Source organism: Equus caballus, chromosome 14, assembly GCF_041296265.1.
Source record: "Equus caballus isolate H_3958 breed thoroughbred chromosome 14, TB-T2T, whole genome shotgun sequence".
Lineage (NCBI taxonomy): Eukaryota > Metazoa > Chordata > Mammalia > Perissodactyla > Equidae > Equus > Equus caballus.
In genome coordinates, this window is record NC_091697.1 from 47,044,134 (window position 1) to 47,070,660 (window position 26,527).

The 26,527-nt window shown below is 40.0% G+C and overlaps 1 long non-coding RNA gene across 2 annotated transcripts; it reads right to left on the minus strand.

Annotated features, from left to right (window-relative positions):
• Positions 1-17,420: 17,420 nt before the first annotated feature.
• LOC138917284 (uncharacterized) lies at positions 17,421-25,667 on the minus strand. 2 transcript variants are annotated; one of them, XR_011425059.1, is made up of 4 exons: positions 25,484-25,667; positions 24,107-24,278; positions 23,860-23,928; positions 17,421-18,754 (listed from the first exon to the last, which is right to left on the minus strand). It is a non-coding gene; the product is annotated as an uncharacterized lncRNA (long non-coding RNA). The 2 variants fall into 2 exon arrangements; XR_011425058.1 differs by having other exon boundaries at positions 24,107-24,335.
• Positions 25,668-26,527: the final 860 nt, after the last annotated feature.

Sequence of the window (26,527 nt, forward strand, 5' to 3'; positions counted from 1 at the left end):
CTCTCTGGCCCAGCCTGACTCCCACACAGCCCCGTCTGGCGCTGTCTCCTAGTCCTGTCCCCTGCCCTGCCTTCCATTATCCAAGCAGGAGACAAAGTAACCTTCCAAATGTTTACTTATTTATTTAATGGATGAACCTTTCGTAAACTTTCTGATACTTCTGGAAAAATCTTTATTGATATCCTACAGCGAATATGTCCTATTGAAAAGAATAATCTTTTAAAAACAAAAATAGCAATGCTTCAATAGCTTCTTCTACTGAGTAAGATTTATTCAGAATAAAATCTGAGTTCTTTAACAGACTGCAGGGTCCCTCGGTGACCCTCCCCCCTCCCCAACTCTCTGGCCTTCTTCCCACTCTGGCTCTGCTCCTGCCCTGGGTTCAGGGACCCACCAAGCTCTTTTCTGCCTCCAGAGTTTACACCCACTTCTCAATCTGCCTGGAAAGCCCTTGGGCCTGCTCTCAGCACAGCTGGCTTCATCTCACCCTTCCAGTCTCAGCTCTCGAGTCACCTCCCAGCCTGTGCAATCTGAAATTGCCCCCTCCCCACATTACCCTCTTACTCACTTTCAGAGCACTTTGAACAATCTTAAGATGTTTCTTACTTGTTGAGTTATACACAGCCTGTCTCCTTTGCTAGGATGTGCGCCCCATGAGAACAGGGACCTTGTGTGTATTTTTCACCAGTGTACCAATGCCTAGCACAGCATCTGCACAGAGAATAAAGTCAGTTAATACGTGTTGAGAAATTAAACGAAGAAATGAAGCAATCTGCTAAATAAGCCTCCCCACTCCTCTCCAAACCCCTGCTAGTCTTCATTGTAGTCAGTAGAGGGCAGCAAAGACCCTGAGTCATCCAACTTCTGGGGTTTATGCCAGAAAACTTCAGAAAACTTATGCTCCTTTGCCAAATAGCAGAGCTGGGTTTATCAGGAATTTCAGGAAAATGACCAGCCTTACCCACTCTTTATTCTCCTTGTTCCTGAAGCCTTCTGTGCACTGAATCATTTACAAATTTTTTTTTTTTTCAAGATTTCAGGCTGACAATGCTCCTTAGGATATGAAAGCAGATGTTGTATTGACTGAGCCAAAAAAGAAACCCAGTGGCCTGGAGCCTGTACCTTCCTGCCTGACAAGTTAGTATGGAAAAAAAAATTGCTCCTATCACAGCCAAAAGCTGTTTGGGACTTAAGGATTTACGGCTGTCCTTTACAGTGTGTGGGGAGGATCAGGTACCAGCTAGGCAGCTGCTGTTTGCTTTTGAGCACTTGCAAGAGCAAGTTGTGTGTGTTTATAGTTCTGTCTTCTGCACGTATCTGTTTCTACTTGTTCCATCTTCTCGTTTTGTTTGGCAATCCTCCCACCCAGGGCAAGAACCTCAACGTCCCCTGCCTTTGTGGGCTCCCATGGTACCTTCACCGAGAATACACACTGAACCCAGGTAATCAGCAGTAGAATCAGAATCTTAGAATGGTGTTTTCATTCACTCCCTGCCCGACAAACGTGTACCGAGTCCTATGATACACCAGGCCTGGGGCTGTGCCCTGTGGGTACCGATGCTCCATTTGATTGAAGGAACAGTTACTAGAATCAAAAGGGAGGCAGTGTTTCTCAAGCTCAGCACTACTGAGGTTTTGGACTAGATAATTCTTTCTTGTGGGAGCGTTCTAGGATGGTTAGCAACATCCCTGACCTCTACGCATTAGATGCAGGTAGCACCCACCCCCTAAGTTGTGATAAGCAAAGATGTTTCCAGACATTGATAAATGGCCCCTGAGGGGCAAATTCCCACCTCTAATCTTGAAAAACACTCTCTTCAGGATCGTGGTGGATACATTTGGGGGTATCCTTTCAGCCTTGAGTCAATGACCCCTTTCTCCTAGCACTGCTGCTCCCTAGCCCACGCTTGGCCCTTGTGACCTGAAGCCTGTGGACTTGGTATCTGACCCAACTTAGGCCTCTCAGCTTCTCTTCTTTGGGAATTTGAAACTAGGACCAAGGGACTGACTACCACCTGGGTTCTTTGTGGCGCCAACACTTTAACACAAATTTAGAAGGTATGTGTGGATGTATGATAACATGGGGCCCAGGAAGCAGAGACATCCTACTGCAGAGACAAGAATGAAATGGACCATAGAGAAACACAGAGGAAGAGGCAGAGAGAGGTCACCTAGTTCTAGCACTTTCCGGTTCTAGTACTTCCCAAGGATAGGCTAAACTTCCTGCCTTGCATGGGTTGACATTCCTCTACATTTATAACTAATTCCTCTTTTGTGCTAGGGCAGGGTTTTGGGTTTTTGGGGATTTTTTTGTTTTTTTTTTTTCTGTTATTGGCAAATTAATCCTAACAGGTAGATTCTGTGTGGCCTGGAACTGAAATCATAACCAAAAAACAGGGATCAAGGCAGTTAAGGGATCAATTTCTAACCCTCAAGGCAGCTCCACTCACCTCAGCACATGTGCCCCATTCTCCTTTCTCTACCAAATGGCTTCCTCACCCTCTCTACTGAGTTTTTTTCTTGTCTCCACCTTGGCTTGTACATGGCCTGGCGTGCCAAGGCCTCAGCTTAACTTCTTGCTGTCCTCTCACCATCAGCCTGACTGCTAACAGCAAGCCCAGGCCGGGTTTCTTGGCTCATATTCCTGAGTAAATGAGACCGATTGGCTCATGTGGCAAACACTGTTGACCGCCCATCCAACAACCATCCCTCCCCATCAGTTTTGTTCAACCCCAGGTGGTGAATCAGAATTGGTTTGTAAGGACAATGAGATGTAAGAGGAATCTTCCGGGGGCCTTATGGGAAAGAATTTTATTCTTGATATAAGAGGACAAAGCCCAGGGAAGAGCCACTCTATCCCCTTCCTGTCTGCTTTGGGTGTGTCATGTAAGGACATGATACCTGGAGCCATGGTAGCCATTTTGCAACCATGAAGTAAAGCCAAGAGAACTACAGGGGAACTGACAGAAGCAGGCTAAAGCATCCTTGAGCTAGCAAATTAACCAGCTCCAGAGCCATTTACCTTTAGACTTCTTGTTACATGAGCTAATTAGGTGTCCTTACAGTCTAAGCTACTTTGACTAGGGTATCCTGTTACTTGAAGCCAAAAGGATCCTGACTGATATATATAGCTCATCTTTTCAGGCCGGGTCACTCAGGTCCTAGGTGACTAGCTGGCTACCCTGTAGATTGATTGCCTTGGAGTCACACACATACCTCCAGTCCATATGTTCATCACCCCAAAACTTTTATTATGAAAAATTTTAAACCTACAGAAAAGTTGAGGAAATGATACAATGAACACTCAAATATCCTTCACCTAGATTCATCAATTGTTAACATTTAGCTGCATATGTACATTATACATATTTTCATATATATGGGGGTATTTTTTGACCGAATCATTTGACAGTAAGTTAGAAGCTTTGAATTTTTCAGGGGGGGTGAAGTTAGGGCTTCACCCCAAAGCGCTTCAACATTTATCTCCTAAGAAACAAGGACGTTCTCCTATATAAACAAATGGTCACTGTATTAGATTTAAGATTGATTATATTATTCTCCAATATAAAAATCTTATTGTTCAATTTTCCAAGTAATGTCCTTTGGAGTTTTTTTTTTGGTTTGTTTTGCCTTATTTTTATCTTTGCTTTTGTTCTTATCTGGGATTTGTCAGAATCACATGCTGTTTTAACGGTGATATCTCTATAGTCTCCTTTACTCTAAAACAGTTCTCCTGCCTTTTTTTTTTTTTTTTGTCTTTCCTGTCATTGACTTTCAGCCAGTTTTTTTATGGAATGTCCCACAATTTGGATTATCTGGTTATTTCTTCAGAATTAGATTTAGTTAAAGATTTTTAAGAAGTGTTGGAGAGGATGTAGAGAAATGAGTACCCTCATACACTGCTGGTGGGAATGCAAACTGGTGCAGCCACTGTGGAAAACAGCGTGGAGATTCCTCAAAAAATTAAGCATAGAACTACCATACAATCCAGCTATTCCACTGCTGGTTATTTATCCAAAGAACATGGAAACATGAATGCGTAAAGATACATTCACCCCTATGTTCATGGCAGCATTATTCACAATAGCCAAGACTTGGAAGCGACCTAGGTTCCCCTTAAGGGATGAATGGATAAAGAATATGTGGTATATATACAGAATGGAATACTACTCAGCCATAAAAAGAATGAAATCTGGCCATTTGTGACAACATGGGTGGATCTTGAGGGTATCATGCTAACGAAATAAGCCAGAGGGAGAAAGTTAAATACCATACGATCTCACTCAGAAATAGAAGATAAGAGCAACAATGAACAACCACATAGAGACAGAGATTGGATTGGTGGTTACCAGAGGGAAGGGGGGAGGGAGGAGGGAGAAAGAGGTGACTAGTCACATGTGTATGGTGATGGATTGTAATTAGTCTTTAGGTGGTGAACACAATGGAATTTACACAGAAATCAAAAGACAATGTTGTAGACCTGAAATTTATGTAATGTTATAAACCAATGTTACCACAATGAAAAAAATTTTTTTAAAGATTTTTCGAAAAAAACCCTACAGGGGTGATGTTGGATCCTTCTCAGTGCATCACAACAAGAGGCGCATGATGCCATTGTGTCCTATTATTGGTCATGCTAAGTTTAGTCAGTTGATTAAGGTGCTGTCTTCAAGAATTCTCCATTGTAAAGGCATCTTTTCTCCCTTTATAATTAATAGGTCATCTGTGGGATGGTACTTTGAGAATATGAGAATATCTTGTTCTCCAATAACTTTCATCCAATGTTTTAGCACCCATTGATAAACTTTGCCTGAATGAACGATTATAGTAGTGATTACAAAAATCACAGTTTTTCTAATTCTATCATTTTTTCTACATTTATTAGTTGGCATTCTACTTAAGAAAAAGAGCTTTCTCTTCCCTCACACTCACTTTTTAAATTTTCATGAGTACCATTATGAACTCAGATTATTCATTATAACCAATTTTCTTTTTTGTTTTCAATTTATCCTAAATTTGGTCCTTCAAATGGGAGCCCCTTTCTAGCCCTGTGGCATAGTGGTTAAGTTTGTGCACTCTGCTTCGGTGGCCTGGGGTTTGCACATTCGGATCCCGGGCACAGACCTAACACCACTCATCAAGCCATGCTGTGGCAGCATCCTACGTAAAAAAATAGAGGAAGATTGGCAACAGATGTTAACTCAGGGCCAATCTTCTTCACAAAGAAAAAAAGGAGGGGGCCCCCTCCAGCTGATCTGTGTCCTTCTGACATATCCCCATCAGTTTCGAGCAGTTCTTTGCTCAGAAACTAGCAGAGGAAATTCCAAACTCATCTTGTACTTTCCCTGATCCAGACCTGGAATCAGCCATTTCTCCAGGAAAACTTGGTTCCTTTCAGTGGGAACTAGTTCTTAGAAAGCAAAAACTGGGTGGTAGGAGTGCTCATTGCTGTTGAGGTGTCATTTCTTCTAGGCCTTGTTGGTGGACAGGGCCAGGAGTAGATTTTATTTTAAATCATGACTTTTATCATGACCCCCCACCTCCAATCCAACAGCACAGAGCTCTTCCTCTTTCCCCTCAGTCCATATTTCTATCTCCTCCCTCCGACAGCAAGAACCCTAGTTTTCACCAACAGCAGTCTATTGACTCATTTGCTCCTCCCTATCATACCCCCAATAGTATCAGAATTACTACGTCAATACCACCAGCAACCACAAACCTACTAATAAAGTTCAATATTGTTGGCAGCTTTTTTTAACCTTAGAATATTAGAATATAGCCCACTAAAGGTAAAGGTCATACATATGTGAAAGTTCACAGAGCCAAAACTGCACCAGCTCCTTTAGACCTTATCTGGGACCCCACACACCCACCTCTTTACAAGAGTGTGCAAAAACCCATCCTAGTTTCAGTTGTTGTTCTCAAGTTGGTCTACTTTGCTTTTCAGTGAGTACCTATTGCCAATTTTAGAATTCTCCTGTTCTCAGATCTGTTAAATACCTCATCGCTTCCTCCCGCACAGATACTGATACAATGTGGGTCTTTAGATTCTGGTAGTTTTCGTCCACCTGCGCATAATTTGGGGTTAATGAGGATATCTTCTTCATCTAGATTTTTTTACGATGTCAACATTGAGTTTTGGATTTTGCCATTAGAGTTGATCTGTCCTTTTTTATGGGAGCAGGGGGATTTAGGAACATTTAAAAACCTCACTGCCACTGCTACCATCTTCCCATAGTTTTCTCCATTGATTTATTTATTCATTCATGTATTCAACAAATAATTTTGAGCCCTGAATTGCAACATTTTATGCCTCTTCAGATTCCCTTGGTGCCATTAACTTTCAGAACCCTGCTGCCTCTTCTGCCCCAACTGCCATTGTAACTACCTGCTTCCACCTAGGCTCATAGGATTCTGCCACCCTGGGCTGATCATTCACTACTGGGGAAAGTCAAGAACCCTCTTCTCCACTGCCTCTGTGCAGCCACAATGAATAGCTACATGCCCTGTGTTTGTTGCTTCTCTTCCTACTTCTGAACTTAGATAAAATGCCACAGCACAGGGCATTTATCTGGCTTCCTAAAATGCTGCTGAAAGGATTGCATAAAGCAACATGAAGCATGGAAGAGTTAACTCTCCATGTAAACCATGACCAGTGGGAACTAGAAAAAAGGAAGGATCCTGGCAGATAGATTTCCTCTCCCTTCTCCCTCCTGTGGACTATCACGAGGCACATTTTCTTTGTTCTGCTTATCCTGAGACATCCATGAGGCTCACAAAGACATCGTCTGCTAGCCAAGGACTGTTCCATGACACTGTACCTCCTCCACCTCGAGGAGTTGCTTATTCTAATTCACACAAGAGTCAGATCTAGGCTGGTGGCTGCCCTGCTGAGGTGTATAAACAAAGATGGGCACCTAGAACAAGAGATAGGAAGCTCAGAAACCATCAAGTCTCACTTACCACCAAGTTCCTACTCTTGTATCCTTGCCAGATGCTCCATACTCTGCTCGACTAATCCACGAGGAAGTGCTCACTATCTCATTTGTGACTGCAGTTGTTTGAAAGTTTTGCCTTGGTCCTTCTGTTTATTCATTTTTAAGTCATATTTTTTGATCTATAATTTATATAATTTATAATGTTATGTTATAACTATGATTATATATACTATATACTATCATATAAACTACAAATATTAATATAAATTATAATTTATATCATAATTATAATACACTATATTATATGTAGCAGATAATATATTGTATAATTATAATTATAAATTATAGTATATAATTGTTCTGCCACATGCCCAGCTGGGTGAACACTGCGGGATAGATTGCCAAGAGACCAAAGGAAAGACCCAGAGACAGCGAACTAGACATATGGGTTTATTGGGAGTTACAGGGAAGGTCCAGTGGCGGCTGGCTGGACAGCAACGTGCACCTGCTACCGCCCCCTGAGAGAAGTTTGCTCAAGTAGGCAGAGGAACAAAGGCTGCATGCTTCCCAAGGGGGATCATTCCTGTATGACCTACATTCCAAGGACCAGAGCCCCCACTCGCCCCCCACAGAAGGCCTCCATGTTCCCTCAGACTGCGAGGGTCTTGGTGCTAACTCTCCCACAAGAAAACAGCTGTGTTGGCCAAGCCCAGGACTGTTATCATCGTGAGTGCTGGTGTGTTGCCCAGACAGGAGCCTCAAGGACACATTGTAATGCCCCTACAATAATACGTAATTGTATTAATTATAAATTACATAAATATATAATTACATAATATGTATGTATTACAATATTATACATAATAATATAATGTATATGATATACTATAATTTATAATTATATCATACATTATTATAATATATAGCTTATAATTATATACTATATATAATATACCATATTATATACTATATACTGTATTATATATTAATATAATGACAATGCAAACTATAATTTATGATTTAATCTATAGTTTACCCTTTCTAGGTATAAAGCTAAATGAGTTTTTTTTAATTAAGGTTATGAAAGTTAACATCCTTGTGAAATTACAGTTGTACATCATTATTAGTCATGCTGTAGGTATACCACTTCACCTCTAGTGCCCACCCCCCTTTCCCCTGGCAACCACCGATCATTTCTCTTTGTCCATATGTTAGCTACCACCTATGAGTGGAGTCATACGGAGTTCGTCTTTCTCTGTCTGGCTTATTTCACTCAACATAATACTCTCAAGGTCTATCCATGTTGTTGTGAATGGGACGACTTTGTCCTTTTTTATGGCTGAGTAGTATTCCATTGTATATATCTACCACATCTTCTTTATCCAATCATCAGTTGCTGGGCACTTAGGTTGGTTCCATGACTTGGCTATTGTGAATAATGCTGCGATGAACATAGGGGTGCATGGAACTTTTGGAATTGCTGATTTCAGGTTCTTAGGATAGATACCTAGTAGTGGGATGGCTGGGTCATAAGGTATTTCTATTCTTAACTTTTTGAGGAATCTCCATACTGTTTTCCACAGTGGTTACACCAGTTTGCATTCCCACCAACAGTGTATGAGGGTTCCCTTTTCTCCACAGCCTCCCCAACATTTGTCACTCTTGGTTTTGGATATTTTTGCCATTCTAACAGGTGTAAGGTGATATCTTAGTGTAGTTTTGATTTACATTTCCCTGATGATTAGTGATGATGAGCATCTTTTCATGTGTCTATTGGCCATCCGTATATCTTCTTTGGAGAAATGTCTGTTCATGTACCCTGCCCATTTTGTAATTGGGTTGTTTGATTTTTTATTGTTGAGTTGTGTGAGTTCTTTGTATATTATGGAGATTAACCCTTTGTCGGATAAATAACTTGTGAATATTTTTTCCCAGTTAGTGGGCTGTTTTTATTTTCCAATCCTGTTTTCCCTTGCCTTGAAGAAGCTCTTTAGTCTGATGAAGTCCCATTTGTTTATTCTTTCTATTGTTTCCCTCATGTGTGGGGTTATGGTGTCCAAAAAGATTCTTTTGAAGCTGATGTCAAAGAGTGTACTGCTGATATTCTCTTCTAGAAGACTTATTGTTTCAGGCCTAATCTTTAGGTCTTTGATCAATTTTGAGTTTATTTTAGTAAATTGTGAAAAAGAATGGTTGATTTTCATTCTTTTACATGTGGCTGTCCAGTTTTCCCAGCACCATTTGTTGAAGAGACTTTCTTTCCTCCATCGTAGGCCCTCAACTCCTTTGTCAAAGATTAGCTGTCCACAGATGTGTGATTTTATTTCTGGGCTTTCAATTCTGTTCCATTGATCTGTGCATCTGTTTTTGTACCAGTACCATGCTGTTTTGATTACTGTAGCTTTGTAGTATGTTTTGAAGTCAGGGATTGTGATGCCTCCAGCTTTGTTCTTCTTTCTCAGGATTGCTTTAGCAATTTGGGGTCTTTTGTTACCCCATATGAATTTTAGGATTCTTTGTTCAATTTTTGTAAAGAATGACATTGGAATTCTGATTGGGACAGCGTTGAATCTGTAGATTGCTTTAGGTAGTATGGACATTTTAACTATGTTTATTCTTCCAATCCATGTGCATGGAATGTCTTTCCATCTCTTTATGTCATCATCGATTTCTTTCAAGAAGGTCTTGTAGTTTTCGTTGTATAGATCTTTCACTTCCTTGGTTAAATTTCTCCCAAGGTATTTTATTCTTTTTGTTGCGATCGTGAATGGGATTGAGTTCTTGAGATCTTTTTCTGTTAGTTCATTGTTAGCATATAGAAATGCTACTGATTTATGTATGTTGATTTTATACCCTGCAACTTTGCTGTAGTTGTTGGTTGTTTCTAATAGTTTTCTGATGGATTCTTTGGGGTTTTCTATATATAAGATCATGTCCTCTGCAAACAGTGAGAGTTTTACTTCTTCATTGCCTATTTGGATTTCTTTTATTTCTTTTTCCTGCCGAATTGCTCTGGCCAAAACCTCCAGTACCATGTTGAATAAGAGTGGTGAAAGTGGGCACCCTTGTCTTGTTCCTGTTCTGAGAGGGATGGGTTTCAGTTTTTGTCTGTTGAGTATGATGTTAGCTGTGGGTTTGCCATATATGGCCTTTATTATGTTGAGGTACTTTCCTTCCATACCTATTTTATTGAGGGTTTTTATCATAAATGGATGTTGGATCTTGTCGAATGCTTTCTCTGCATCTGTTGAGATGATCATGTGGTTTTTGTTTCTTGTTTTGTTAATGTAGTGAATCACGTTGATTGACTTGCGGATGTTGAACCATCCCTGTGTCCCTGGTATAAATCCCACTTGATCATGGTGTATAATCTTTTTGATGTATTGCTGTATTCGGTTTGCCAAAATTTTGTTGAGGATTTTTGCATCCATGTTCATCAGTGATATTGGTCTGTAGTTTTCCTTCTTTGTGTTGTCCTTGTCAGGTTTGGGGATCAGGGTGATGTTGGCTTCATAGAATGTATTAGGGAGTGCTCCATCTTCCTCATCTTCCTCTATTTTCTGGAATAGTTTGAGAAGGATAGGTATTAAATCTTCTTTGAATGTTTGGTAGAATTCTTCAGAAAAGCCGTCTGGTCCTGGACACTTATTTTTGGGGAGGTTTTTGATTACTATTTCTATTTCTTTACTTGTGATTGGTCTATTCAGATTCTCTATTTCTTCCTGATTCAGTTTGGGTAGGTTGTATGAGTCTAGAAATTTATCCATTTCTTCTAGGTTGTTCAGTTTGTTGGCATATAGTTTTTCATAGTATTCTCTTATGATCCTTTGTATTTCTTCGGTATCTGTTGTGATTTCTCCTCTCTTGTTTCTAATTTTATTTATTTGAGGCTGCTCTCTTTTTTTTTTTTTAGTGAGTCTGGCTAAGTGTTTGTCAATTTTGTTAATTTTTTCGAAGAACCAACTCTTCATTTCATTGATCCTTTCTACTGTCTTTTTTGTTTCAATACCATTTATTTCTGCTCTAATTTTTATTATTTCCCTCCTTCTACTGACTTTGGGCTTTGTTTGTTCTTCTTTTTCTAATTCTGTTAGGTGTCATTTGAGGTTGTTTATGTAAGATTTTTCTTGCTTATTGAGGTGAGCCTGTATTGCAATGAATTTCCCTCTTAGGACTGCCTTTGCTGCGTCCCAAATAATTTGGTACGGTGTGTTTTCATTTTCATTTGTCTCCAGATAATATTTGATTTCTTCTTTAATTTCTTCAATAATCCATTGTTTGTTCAGTAGCATGTTGTTTAGTATCCACATTTTTGGCTCTTTCCCAGCTTTACTCTTGTAGTTGATTTCTAGTTTCATAGCATTGTGATCAGAAAAGATTCTTGATATTATTTCAACCCTCTTGAACTTATTGATGCTTGCTTTGTTTCCCAAGATATGGTCTATCCTTGAGAATGTTCCATGCGCACTTGAGAAGAATGTGTAACCTGCTGTTTTTGGATGAAGTGTCCTATATATATCTATTAGGTCCATCTGATCTAATTTTTCATTTAATTCTATAATTTCCTTGTTGATTTTCTGTCTGGATGATCTGTCCATTGGTGTTAATGGGGTGTTGAGGTCTCCTACTATTACTGTATTGCTGTTGATGTCTCCTTTTAGTTTTGTTAATAGTTTCTTTACGAATTTTGGTGCTCCTGTGTTCGGTGCATATATATTTATAAGTGTTATGTCATCTTGGTGGAGCGTCCCTTTTATCATTATATACTGCCCCTCTTTGTCTTTCTTTATCTGTTTTGCTTTGAAGTCTACTTTGTCTGATATAAGTATAGCAACACCTGCTTTCTTTTGTTCATTATTAGCTTGGAGTATTGTCTTCCATCCCTTCACTTTGAGTCTGTGTTTGTCTTTGGGGCTGAGGTGTGTTTCCTGGAGGCAGCATATTGTTGGATCTTGTTCTTTGATCCATCCTGCCACTCTGTGCCTTTTGATTGGAGAGTTCAATCCATTCACATTTAGAGTGGTTATTGAAACGTGGGGGCCTACTGTTGCCATTTTATCACTTGTTTTCCAGTTCTTTTGCATTTTGTCCTGATGGAGAGCTGTTACTTTGTGTTATTGTCTTTCTGCTTATCTCCGTTGTTCTGGATTTTGTAACCCCTTTCCTTTTTTTGATTTTTCAGGAATGAGGTTCTTCCTGAGCATTTCTTAAAGAGGAGGTTTTGTGGCGATGAACTCCCTTAACTTTTGTTTATCTGGGAAAGTTTTTATTTCTCCATCGTATTTGAAGGATATTTTCGCTGGGTAGAGTATTCTTGGCTGCAGGTTTTTGTCCTTCAGAGTTTTGAATATTTCATTCCCATCTCTTCTAGCCTGTAAGGTCACTCCTGAGAAATCTGCTGATAGCCTTATAGGATTTCCTTTGTAAGTTTTTTTCTTCTGCCTGGCTGCCCTTAGTATTTTCTCTTTGTCGTTGACTTTTGCTAGTTTCACTACTATATGCCTTTGGGTTGGTCTTCTTGCGTTAATAAAGTTTGGAGATCTACTGGCTTCTGTCACATGAAGTTCCATCTCTCTTCCCAAGTTTGGAAAGTTCTCAGCTATTATTTCTTTGAACAGGCCTTCTACCCCCTTCTCCTTCTCTTCTCCCTCTGGTATACCTATAATCCTTATGTTGCATCTCCTAACTGAGTTGGATAATTCTCGGAGAGTTTCTTCATTTCTCTTTAGTCTTAGTTCTCTCTCCTCCTCTGTCTGCAGCATTTCTATATTCCTATCCTCCAAATTGCTAATTCTGTCCTCCATATTATCGACCCTACTGTTCAGAGAGTCCAGATTTTTCTTAATCTCCTCCATTGTGTCCTTCATCTCCAGTATTTCTAATTGGTTCTTCTTTATAGTATCAAGCTCTTTTGTGACATAGCTCCTGAACTCATTGAGTTGTCTATCTGAATTCTCTTTTAACTCGTTGAGGTTTTTAATAATGGCAGTTTTGAAATCATCGTCATTTAGGTTATAGATTTCATTGTCATTGGGATTGTTTTCTGGGTGCTTATCATTTTCCTTCTGTTCTGGAGATTTAATATATTTTTTTCATACTGCTTTATGACGTGGATTTGTGCCTCCGCATAGACATAGAGTTTAGTCGCTGCTTCCATTTGTTGTGACTGGTGTGTGGGGGGGGGGCAGCTGTTTAGACTGCACCAACCAGGAACCCTGTCAGCTGTTACTGACTGGACCTGGAGCCCTCCTCATGTCACAGTGGTCCTGTGGGGTCCCTCGTCGGTTGTGGGGGCAATCGCAAGGGGGCCTCAGGCTGCTGGTGCCTACTGCTGCAGCCCACTTAGACGCGCTCCCTCCTTGTGGTCTGCAGTGGTATTGTGGGCATTCCCATCAGCCAGGAGCAGGATCACCTATAATCACCACTTTGTCCCTAACAGAGCCCACAAAATCACACTTGTCCACTATAGGTCCCAGCAGAGCTATGGGTATCTTCTACAGTCTGTCTTTAGCTCACCTAGCTGTGCTGCTTTTGCCCTAGGGCCTTCCTGCCTTGTGATTGCCAGTCAGGACCTCTCCACTAGTGCTGTGCAGAGGCTTTCGCTGAGGCTGCTGTAGGAACCTGGAGTTCCCCCCTGAGCTATGTAGCCATTTCAACAGAGCTGCACTCTGCCCTACTCCACTCTCACGGGATCTCTGGGAGCCCCTTGCCTCGTCTGGGACATGGCCAGAGTCTGTGGGCCTGGAGGTGGCTTGTAAGCTGCTGCCTTGTGGGGAATTCTGCTCTAGGGAGCTTCCTGGTGTTCCAAATGCTGGGAGGGGCCTCCCTGCCAATGGCGAGCAGAGGCCCTCCCTGCTGTGGGGGTGCAGGACCCTGGAGCGTCCCCCCAGGCTGCAGAGCCAGGTGTTGGAGCTCCACCCTGTCCCCAAGCGTGTCCACGGGAAGTCCGGGCACCCCCTGCACCGACCCGTGCGCCAGAGACTGTGAGCCCAGCAGCAGCTTATGGTCTGGTGCTGTGCTGGGGAATCTGCCCACCAGGAGCTTCCCTGTGTCCTGGATTCTGGGTGTGGCCTCCCTGCTAATGGCGGGCAGAGGCTTTCCCTGCCAGGGAGGTGCGGGACCCCAGAGCCTTCCCCCGTGCCGCAGAGCCGGGCGCTGGAGCTCCAACCGTGTCCCCAAGCACGTCTATGGGACGTCCGGGCACCCCCTGCACTGACCCGTGAGCCGGAGACCGTGAGCCCAGCGGCAGCTTGTGGTCTGGTGCCGTGTCGGGGTTTCCTCCCACCGGGAGCTTCCCTTTGTCCTGGATTCTGGGCATGGCGTCCCTGCTAATGGTGAGCAGAGGCTTTCCCTGCCGGGGAGGTGCAGGACCCCGGAGCCTTCCCCCATGCCGCAGAGCCAGGCGCTGGAGCTCCAACCATGTCCCCAAGCACATCTACGGGAAGTCCAGGTGCCCCCTGCACCGACCCGTGCACCGGAGACTGTGAGCCCAGCTGCAGCTTGCGGTCTGGTGCCGTGCCGGGCCCACCAGGAGCTTCTCTTTGTTCTGGATTCTGGGCGGGGCCTCCCTGCTAATGGCGAGCGGAGGCCTTCCCTGCCAGTGGGTGCAGGGGGCTTGGGTAGGGCTGTTGTCACCTGTTTCCACCGTTGCACCTTTGGTGAGTGCACACTCCCACCCTTGGTGTGTGGCGATGCTATGGGGGAGTCCGCTGGAAGAGAGCCTCCTGCAGGAACTAGGCTGTCTGGGGGTCGGGGGTCGTGGGTTGGAGAGTTTTCACCTATTTCCACCTCCTCCCGGGGGGAAGTCTGTCTGCCTTCCGATGTGTAGTAGCACAAGACTCTTAGGCATCTTGAGATGCTATCTGGATATCCTTTGTTAATCGGTGAATGTCCAATTAGTTGTGGATTCGACGGGGGAGAGACAAAGAAGACCACTCACTCCGCCATCTTGGTCCTGCCTCTCCACCAAAGCTAAATGAGTTTTGATGAATGTATATACATTCATCGTGTAACCCCCAACACAATCAAGATGTAGAAAAAGTCCATCACTCCAAAAAGATCCCTTATGCCACTCTCTAGACAATGCCCTCTTCTCACCCCTGGCAACCACTGATCTGATTTCTATCCTCAAAGTTTTCCCTTTTAGTGAATGCCATATAAATAGAATCATACAATATGTAACCTTTTGGGTCAGACTTCTTCCACTTATCATGATGCTCTTGTGATCCAGTCACATTGTTGCACATATCAGTAGTTTGTTAATTTTATTGCTAAGTTTTATTGCATCTCATGGATGTGCCACGGCTTGTTTATCCACTGACCTATTGATGGACATATGGATTGTTTCCAGTTTTTGGAGGTTTTGAATAAAGCTGTTATAAATATTTGTGTACAGATCTTTTTGTGGGCATATGCTTTCATTCTTTTGGGTAAATATCTAAGAATGCAATTGCTGGGTCATATGGTAAGTGTATATTTAACTTGATAAACAACTTCCAAACTGTTTTCAAAAGTGGCTGTATTGTTTGGCATTCCACCAGCTATATACAAAATTATTTTTCGTTAATTTTTAAAATTTGACTAGTACTATATGAACCCATTCTCTTTACTTAAATAAGTCAATCAATACAGAAAGGCAAATATCCCATTTCTCTTCTCCTCAATCTCCCTCCACTCCTTAAATGTGGCCACTGTGATCAGTTTGGTGTACATAAAAATTCTTGTTCCTATAGAAAAGAACTAGATGCTCCTTGAGGCACCACGACCACCACCAGATTCTAATACCTACTCAAATGCGTGATATGGTGGCAAGACTGTTGGCAGTGGTGTTAGCCAAACTTGGATTTTGATCCTGGATCTGCCACTTTCTAGCTACAAACAAAACTTGGAACCAGCAGCATGCATATGCTGCTTATAATTAAGATGAAGTTTTAGATAGATGTAAAATATATAAATTAATAGAGAAAAATAAAAATATTTAAATATAGAATTGTTACATATATTTGAGTTTTCATTTGCTGTTTCTAGTTAATATAGATTTCTAATTTTTCTGCCATTTCTGAAAAGGAATATATATCATATTAATATATTAGACAGCCTTGGATCCCAAACAAGTCACATTACTGTAAAATATTCATTTGGAACTTACTTGTCCAGCAAAGTCTTCAGGAACGCCTTCAGAAGATGAAAAACAGGAGTAGGAACTAAGCGACCCTGTAGAAGACATATGTAGCCCATTTCTAACATTTATAAATTAGCTATAATTGACCAAATGCAGTCGTGAGTTTAAAAGTAGTGAAAACCTAGAATGGTGCTTGCCAGGGCCTGGAGGGAGGGGAAATAGGGAGCTGCTCTTCAACAGGTATAAAGTTTCAGCTATGCAAGATGAAAAACTTCTGGAGATAATGCTGTACAACATTGTGCTTATAGTTAACAGTGTACTCTACACTTAAAAAGTTGTTAAGAGGGTAAATCTCACATTATATGTTCCTATCACAATATGAAAAAGGGACAGTAGTGGAAAATCTGAAATCTGTAATTTATTCAATGATATTGTATCCATGTTAATTTCTTAGTTTTGACAAATGGACAATGGTTATGTAAAATGTTAACATTAGGGGAAGCTGGCTGAAGGGCATACAGTAACTCTGCACTGCCTTTGCAACTTTTCTGTAAGTGTAAACTTATTCCAAAGTAAAACATTTATTTTTAAAAATGTACTGAAAACCAAGTCACCCATACAAACGTATACGCTGTATAATTTTTATAATGGCAAAAATTTGAAAAACAGTCAATTAAGAAGGAATTGGCTAAAAAGATTTAGCATAATATCATGTAGTTATTAATAAAATTAAGTTGATGAATTTTATGTAACAACCTGGAAAGCAGTGCATAATATAATGTTAAGTAGGAAAAGAAGCTTACAAAGTTTTTGTGTTATGATCTCAATTATATATATTTTTAAATTACATATAAGAAATATATGTAAGTATATGTCAGCATACAACATGCCAGGGTGGAAGGTCCCATGGCTGAATCATTAAGTTCATGTGCTCTGCTCCGATGGCCCAGGGTTTCCCCGGTTCGGATCTTGGGTGTGGACATGGCACCACTCATCAAGCAATTTTGAGGCGGCATCCCACATAGCAGAGCCAGAAGGACCCACAACTAGAATATACAACTATGGACTGGGGGTTTTGGAGAGAAGAAGAAGAAAATAAAAAGATTGGCAACAGATGTTAGCTCAGGTACCAATCTTAAAAAAAAAAAAATGCCTGGAAAAAGAAACAACCAAACTATTTATAGGGTAATTTATTCAGGTACTGGTGGGGGGAAGCTATTTCCATTTTATAAATATGGGTTGTACATATAAGTAGTGTTGGAATTTTTATTGAGCTCAAGACAGCCCTCAGATCTGGCCAAGAGGGGCTCCTACCTTGGATTTCATGTGTTAGAGAGTCTGAAATATCACAAACACACAATGAAAAGGTAAATTTATTAAAGAACCTATGGAATTGGATACACATTGCTGACACAGCAGCCATAACCCTAAACGTCCACACTGGTGACTAACACCATTGAGTCCCCAGGAAATGCTTCTCCACATCTCTTGCTCTCTGTCCTGGAAACAAAAGGTGATTTTATTCAGATGTCATGAAGAATCGTGGGTTGTCCTGCTGCCAACATCATGGAAGGATACTGCTTAGGAGTGCGAGGAGAATTTGAGCCATGGAAGCATTTAGGTAAGAGAAAAGACAAATTAATTAACTTGTCAAATCCTTCCTCTCAGATGTCATGAATGCTATAGACTCTTGCATAATAAAGTATTATGTCCCAGGAGTGCTGAGCATCTGTTTTCTTGCTTTCTTTGAGTTCCAGTTGGTAGACCTGTAAGTACTCACAAATTACTGCAGTATTTGCAAAAGTTACACCTGGCAGCCAAAGAACATTTTCCAATATTAAACAATATTATTCTTGAATCTTTTGTATACATACTCTAGACATAGCATGTTTGAGGCATAAAGCATAATACAAATTTTTTGCATTAGCAACTGACGGACATTGAATGCAGGAACTGCAAATAGTTTTGTTTATAAAAATATTTTATAAGATATAATTAAATTTTAAAACTAAGTAAAAACTAAGCTTTATTTGAACAATTTTTGTTTAAATTTTAATGTTCACTATTAATTATTTTTATTTTGCTCTTTAGCTTTAATAGATAATTTTGAATATTTTAGAAGAAAAATAACTTTTTGAGCCCATATAGGAAAAATAATTTTAATTTTTTAATATTTTAACATTTACTTTAATTACATTTTTGATGAAGTTGGAACCTTTTGAATATGATTACATTTTGTCTTTAATTCTACAGATCACTGAGAATGAGAACAGTTGAGATTGGGATATGAACAAAAATACGGAATTGGAGCTCAGCAAAGCAAGGGCTGAAAAGGAAAAAGTAGAATATATTCAAAGAGGTGGTCAGCTTCAATTTTTTAAATTGCAGATAATGAAAGTAAACAGATCTGCTAAGCAAACCTACATACAATTCAAAACGGGCATTACAAACTCTTCATTTAATGAAGATTTAGGTACTGAGCAAAACAATGAAAACAAATACAAAAATATTCTTAGCTGGGGCCGGCCCCGTGGCAGTGTGGTTGAGTTCGTGTGCTCCACTTCGGCGACCCGGGGTTTCGCTGGTTCGGATCCTGGGCATGGGAGTAGCTCATCAGGCCATGCTGGGGCCGTGTCCCACATGCCACAACTAGAAGGACCCACAACTAAAATACGCAACTGTGTACTGGGGTGATCTGGGAGAAAAAGGAAAAATAAAAGCTTTAAAAAAAAAAACAGTATTCTTAGCATCCACAACTTGAACAGGTCAGATGAAACACCTGTAACTTTACGTTCTTTACTAATGAAGTTTTTTTCCTGATGAAAAGAAGACAATGAATAATGTAATTTTTCATAGAAAATTCACAACTCAGAAGAAACAAATACAATTCTGGCCTGCCCATTAGAAGATAAAGAAATTGCAAGAAAATTGACAGATTGGATGACAAAGATGAAAACTTTGGATCTTTACTGTTTATTGGAAAGTGATCCTGGAAAAAGTCTGTCATATCCTTCTGAAATCATGAGAATGCTTCCAGAAAACAGAAGTTGATTCAAATTATTGGTTATGAATTTTCCGTTAGATAAATATAGCAGAAAATCTAATATTTCATATTAAAATAAAAAGACTTTCAAGTGGAGGAAAAATTGTAGAAGCTTTTTATATTTTAAAGTCAAAGACACTACTTTTTTACTATTATTGCATATTTCACAGTTGGTCTTCACAATCAGCTTTGGCTAGGGAAACTATTTGTTTTTTGTGTTTTGTTTTTTGTTTTGTTTTTTGAGGAAGATTAGCCCTGAGCTAACATCTGCCGCCAATCCTTTTTGCTCAGGAAGACTGGCCCTGAGCTAACATTCATGCCCATCTTCCTCTACTTTATATGTGGGACGCCTACCACAGCATGGCTTGTCAAGCGGTGCCATGTCCGCACCAGGGATCCGAACCAGAGAACCCCAGGCCACCAAAGTGTAACATGCAAACTTAACCACTGCACCACCGGGCCGGCCCCTAGGGAAACTATTTGTGACTGCAAATACTTAGGTTCTCAATTAAAAGAACACAATATGTTACTTGCACCAAAAAAAACCCCCAAAACCCCAGCATATGCAAATACTAGAACTGAAAAAAAAAAAAGCCTGAAACAACAGCAAACAATCAATAGTAGTCAACAAGAAATGAGTAAACAAATAAATATTGATATAAATATTGCTGTGATATCCTTAAAGAATAGTCATAGATGTTCTATATTTAGCCAAGCTTGACAACAACAGCACAATATTCATAGAAAACAATGGAAATTTTCTAGTTTAGTAGAAAAAATAACTTTCAAATTTGATGCCAGAATGCTCAAGCATATAAGATAAGTAAAAACTAATTTAAAAGTCATATTAAAAAATAAAGAATTCAAAATAGTATTAAAAGTGAGAAAATAAATTACACATACAATTTTTAAAATTAATAACTAATTTAATTAGATCACATCAGGACAAATCATATTGAACTAACATTTATCATATATGTTGTCAAACTATCAGAAGATAAAAATTAAAGTCAAATTTATGAATACTTTATTAGTTGTATGCCCATTGTAAAAAATTGAACTGCAAAAATAACTGAATTTTAGGCATTGATTTAAAAGAATATTGAGGGCAAGCTATTGATGATGGCAATAGGTAAGGAACAAGCATTTTTTGTGAGCCGTGGACAATGTGTCATTTGAATTTCTTATTCAGAGACATGTTCTCAACTGTGCCAATAAATGATGGCATCTTTGGACCAATTCAATGTTCACATAGGATATTTTCTGTATCTGCTTAAAGATGACACATCTTGATGAAAAACATATCATATTTGCCACTACGATCACTCTTGGACACACAAAGGAAATGCTGACTAAAATGCCATTAATGCAATAAAAGTTAATTTACACAAGGTAACAAGATGCACTAGAATTGTACAAGAAATAAAAGACGATCCTTAAATAAAGAGAATCGTGGTCTTTAACAGAAAATTATTATTATTATTATTATTATTTTGAGGAAGATTAGCCTTGAACTAACATCTGCTGTCAATCCTCCTCTTTTTGCTGAGGAAGACTGGCCCTGAGCTAACATCTGTGCCCATCTTCCTCTATTTTATATGTGGGATGCCTACCACAGCATGGCGTGCCAAGCGGTGCCATGTCTTAACCCAGCATCCAAACCAGTGCACCCCATGCCGCTGAAGCAGAACGTGTGCACTTAACCCCTGTGCCACCAGGCCAGCCCCTATTGAGACTATTTTGAAGCTATTATAGATCAAGGTATAGTTAATTAGAAAGATTTGAAAAAAATCACAGACATATTGCCATTTTTTGGTCTTTCTTATAATATTCCAGCTTTGAAAATTTTGAAAAAAGAACTTTATTTTATGGATCTAGATATTGCTTTTAGAGATAGCGAAAATTGCAATATAAGTGATAGTGATTTATATGATGAAATTGGAATATTTTATAATAGTTTCTATGATAACAATTTATCATAAGACTCCATCATACTATTTGATCTTTATATGTAAAATCCATTGCAAATTTCTGAATGTAAATGTTTCTATAATAACTTTATTGACAATTTTGGTTGCTATCAGGTTAACAGCAAGTTTTCTCCATATTACAATAAATTTGAGGGGCCGGCCCGGTGACATAGCAGTTAAGATTCCATGCTCCACTTCAGTGGCCTGGGATTTGCAGGTTCGCATCCCAGGTGCAGACCTGCACACTGCTCATCAAGCCATGCTGTGGTGGTGTCCCACATATAAAATAGAGGAAGATTGACACAGATGTGAGCTTAGCAACTATCTTCCTCACCAAAAAAAAATAAGAATAATTTAAAAATAAGAATACAATGACTTAAGAAAGGTTGTCTAATTTGACATTACTATCATTAGATCACAAATTATGTAAAAATCCTGACTATAACAACATTATTAGTAATTTTGCTAAAGTGAAAAAAAAATAAAATTTATATAATAAATATATAGTAATGTATGAATTATGTATTCCCTTATTACAACTCATCCAAACATCGGCCAAACAACAGAACTCCCAGATATATGCAAAAAATTTAAGACCAGTCAACTTTAAAGTTTGTTGATATTCAGTCACATAAAAACTTGTTTCCTAGATCTCATGTTAAGTGTTCTTACCACAATAAAATAAATTTTTTTTTTTTTGAGGAAGATTAGCCCTGAGCTAACTAGTGCCAATCCTCCTCATTTTGCTGAGAAAGACAGGCCCTGAGCTAACATCCGTGCCCGTCTTCCTCTGCCTTTACACGTGGGACGCCTACCACAGCATGGATTTTTGCCAAGCGGTGCCATGTCCGCGCCCAGGATCTGAACCAGTGAACCCCAGACCGCCGAGAAGCAGAACATGCGCACTTAACTGCTGTGCCGCCGGGCCAGCCCCTAAAATAAGCTTTTCTTTAAAAAAGGGACAAAAAAGACCTGTATTTGATTTTGTTACAAAGGTAGAAGGAGAAAATCTATTTTATTATATTTAACAGTTTGTTACGTGTGTATAATTTTTAAATATTTAGACATATAGTTCTCCATTTATATTTTTGTACCAGACCCACAAATTTTGGGGTGGGTCCGATGAGCATATGCTAATTTTATAATTTAATGCCAATAAGAACAGCTATTTATTGAATGCTTATGATGTGCTAGGCACTGAGCTAGGTCCTTTTTATACAGTAGCTCACAGCACTTCTATGAGGTAAATATTCTAATTCCATCCTACAGCCAGGAAAACTGAGGCTTAGAGGGGTAAAGTCACGTGCCCCAACCCTGTCAAAGCTGAATCAAATGGCGATTGGCTGCCCACCTGGAACTGGGGCTAGCTGTTCAGGGCTGACAGAATACTAGGGAGTGGGCTTGATGAATGCAAGGCCTCCTCTGGGAAATGTCTGTCCCTCCCCTCCAATTCATGCCGCCTGAAATTCCACTATTATGCACTGATTCCTTTTAGTTTTAAAGCCTTTCCAATCTCCAAAAGAAACCACTGGAAACGCAAATACCCCCATGGGGTGTATGATGATAGCATGTAAAGCCAGTAATATTTCCCATATTTTTTCCATCAAGGGAACCCGTCAGACCAAGAGTGAATTCTTAACCCCCAGGAGTCTGTGGGCTCAGCCGGAAAGATTCTGATCAATTTCTTTCAAATCTTGTGCTTTCTCTTTAAAATCGTGCATCTATCTTTCTCCATCCTATATATACATATTTTGAATATAAAAATATTTTCCCTCCAGATCTTCAAATAAAAATGATGCTTCAGAAGAGATTCCATGTTCCTATCAGAGTTCAAGGACTGTTGGGCGTACCGTCCAGTCATCTGGTTTGAAAAGCAGAGCCTTTAACTGCTACCTGGGGCCACCTTGGTGGGGTTTACTCTACCCTCAGGGGAGATGAAGGCCCTGCAGAAAAAGGGGAAGCTGAATTAACTTCTTCCCAATTTAGTTCAGGACCTGCCCTGTTCGTCTTTTATTTTACTCATCTTCCTTAGTTATTTCAAAGTCTACCTCTGATTGTTTTGAAGGGAAGTGAACTCTCTGTCATCAGAAGTATGCAAGCAGACTGGACAACTGCTTGCTTGGAGAGCCATGGGAGGCAGGACATCAAGCAACGAATGGAGGAGACTTTTAAATTTGACCCTGTGGATCCTGTAATTTTCAAAGTCCTCTGCAGCAGTAATTTCAAGAAAAGTGTACTTGATTTAATAAATATTTATTCAGCACTTTTCTAAGTGCCAGATACTGTACTATACTAGGCAGTGCTGGACAGGATGGTCTTCCTGAAACTCAGTTTGCTAGGGAGAGACATAAACAAGCATGTAGCTACAATACAACCTAGGGGCTCTCACAGGAGAAGCACAAAAGTTATGGAAGCTCAGAGGAGGGAGGGGCACCAAGCCTGGGACAGTGGAGATGGATCCTGGAAGACTTCCTGGGAGAGTTGACATCTAAACTGAGGTTTGAGGAATGAGTAGGAGTTTGCTCGGGTCCTTCTAAAAGCCCCTGTAGCTGGGATTAATTTTAACTTGTTTCAGGTCCCTTCTCTGCCTGGCTACATTTGGTTCATCCATTCTACTTGTCCACTCAGGAGATTACGGACAAAAGTACTGACTTTTTAATTATCATTTGTAACCATGGAGGTGTAGAGAGAAGAAGTGGTCTATTGCTTTGTACAAATCCGTATCAGACAGGGAGACCAGACTCCAGGTTTTGGGCATCAAAGTTGCTGGGCATATCCCAAACTCACTTTAGATATTCACGGCTGTTTAACCAAGGGCAACGGAGGGAGTGAGTCATGCTGCATTTGCCTCCTGGGCTGTGAACACAAAGGAAAGAAAATATTGTTAAGGGGAGAAGGAGGCTCCTCCTTACTGTAGTATGTTTTTTGGTCATCACGCAGCAGACAGCAGAGCCAATAATCCAGTCTGCAAAATTGCCAGCTAAAAAAACCAACCCCTTTGAAGTGGCTAATGAATACACTCTTTTTAACTTACTCCGATCTCATCGCTGAGAGCTGTGCAGTTGCTCCTGGGCAGAAGTTTCACTAATGTAGGGATGTTGACTGGCCACTGCATCAAATATTTATGAAGTCACAGATGGGAACGTACAAAGAGTTTGCAGAGAGGTTTAGTGTCTCCCTTTGGTTCTAGGGGAAGCACGACAGCGCTGCAAAATGCAAATCCACAAATCCACATCTTTAAGCTTCTGCGTCTGGTTGCTGACCTGTTTTAAACAGGTTAAATGGGGCCTGATTTAAAGAAACCACTTTTTTTCTTAAAGTAAAAGCAGTACACTTTCATGGTAGACATTTTTAGAAAATACCTTTACATGAAAAGAAGAAAAGAGAACTCACCCATAATTTCACCATCCAGATGCATTGTACCAGTTTTTAAATAAAATTAAATCATACGGTATTCAATGTTCCTCCTGTGTTTCACTCTTTTGCTTTTGTGCTTTTCTCATTTAACAACATTCTTTAAATCTTTACACAACACTCAGTATTTTTCTCCAGCTTATTTTCATATATTTACACAGTATTCTAGAGTATGAATGCGCCATGATTTACGCAACCAACCTTTTGGGGTCGGATGTTTAATTGTATCTAGCTTTTCACTATTGTAAGTGATGTTTTTGATAAGCATCCTTATAATTAATTATTTGTGCGCAGTTATGACATTTTCTCAGGCCAATTAGTGGAAAAGGAATTGCTAGGTCAAAAAGTTAGCCTGATATTACCAGTTTACATTTCCATCATCAGAATATGAGAGAGGGTGGGGCTGTCATTTTTAATGGGCAGTCAGCTCTCCCATTTCAAGTGAGATGGGCTGCGAGGTCCCTGAGAGCTACATATTTGTCTAGGAGTTTACAGGGTGGTTGGTTTGTATATTTGTTTGTCTTTGTAACACCCTCCTTGAAACTTGAACTTTTTTCCTCTTTAATTTAACAGCGATCTTATTTCGCTAATCTCCCATCTTTATTTAGTTACACTGGAGAGAAAGAAGGATCTCTTCAATGCTAAACAGCAGCGCCTGGGTTCAATAAGGATTTATGGCTTGCTGTTTTGCATTGCTGGTAACCACAATTATAATGCTGGGTCTATCAATATCTTCTTCCTCTCACAATAGAAGGCAAGCTGTTTCCTGCAATTGAAGTCTTCTAGAACAGAGGTTCAGTGATATATAGAACAAAATATAAGAGAGGTTGTTAGGATTGCCAGCTTTTGTTTTGCCAAGCAAAGATATTGGAACAACTACGATAAACATTGGCCATCTACTATCATCAAGAAATCACTAAGGAATGTGCGTTGTAACACATGCGCTCATACCAACAAAAGAAAAAGAACAGAATTCCAGAATAAAGTGCATTCTTACCTAAGAAAGAACAATTGGCATTCTTGCACTGACGTACACATGGTCCTTATTTTTCTTCTCACAAAGAATTTGGAAACATCATTTTGAATTGGCATCAGTCTGTGGACCCCGGATTAAGAACCACTGTCTTACAGGCTCCTGACCATGTCTTCTACATGGAGCAGGATGTGACCCAGTCCTCTTCCTCCCTGAACAAGAGACAAGTGAGAGAAACCCTCTACTCCTTCCAGGAGTCCTTCCTACTTGCTTGGTCTATGTGGTGTTCCCAGACTGCAGTAATTTGGGTACCAGTTTCATGACTTGCACATCTCCACAAACCACCTATACGATTATTTATTTAGCATTCATTTTAAATCAACACTTTTTTAACTTCAAAAATTAATTTATTTCAAAGGGAAACAATATCTTGACCATAAATGGAAAAACCAATATTGCGTGTGATAAATAAGGCAAAATGATGTTATTAGATTCTAGACCTAATTTACCTGCCAAAAGTACTGAGTCCTGCACTTTCTTGGTTTCAAAAGAGAGAGAGATCAGCAAGTGAAAGGTGTTGAAGACGTGTTAGCACAGATATGAGCCTTTGCCCTTGACGGAACTAAAGGGACTGAAGGAGAACTGGAGTGGAGATGCACTTCTCACTGTGTGAGGTGTATTTTGATGCTCCATCTACGTGCCACTGGTGGAGGTCCCACAGTTTGGAAAGTACCAGTAAAGTAGAAGGAGAGCTGGACTTGGTTTTGAGACCTGGCCTGGCCACTTGCTGATTGCAAATCACTTCACCTCATCTTAAAACCTCAGCTTCCCCAGCTGTAAAATGAGATGGTAACAGTCTCTGTCTAACGGAGATATTATTAGGAATAAATGAGAATAATTACAGCAGCTGTAATCTCTAAAATGCTATCCATGTCATAAGGGATTAGCCTCACTTGTGGTAGTATTTTTGTTTACGAGTATCAGATCTTTTCTCCAGTGGCCAAGAATATACTTTCAGGACAAACATCTCACTATAGCCTAAAATAAATAAGTAGATTAATGCCTTTA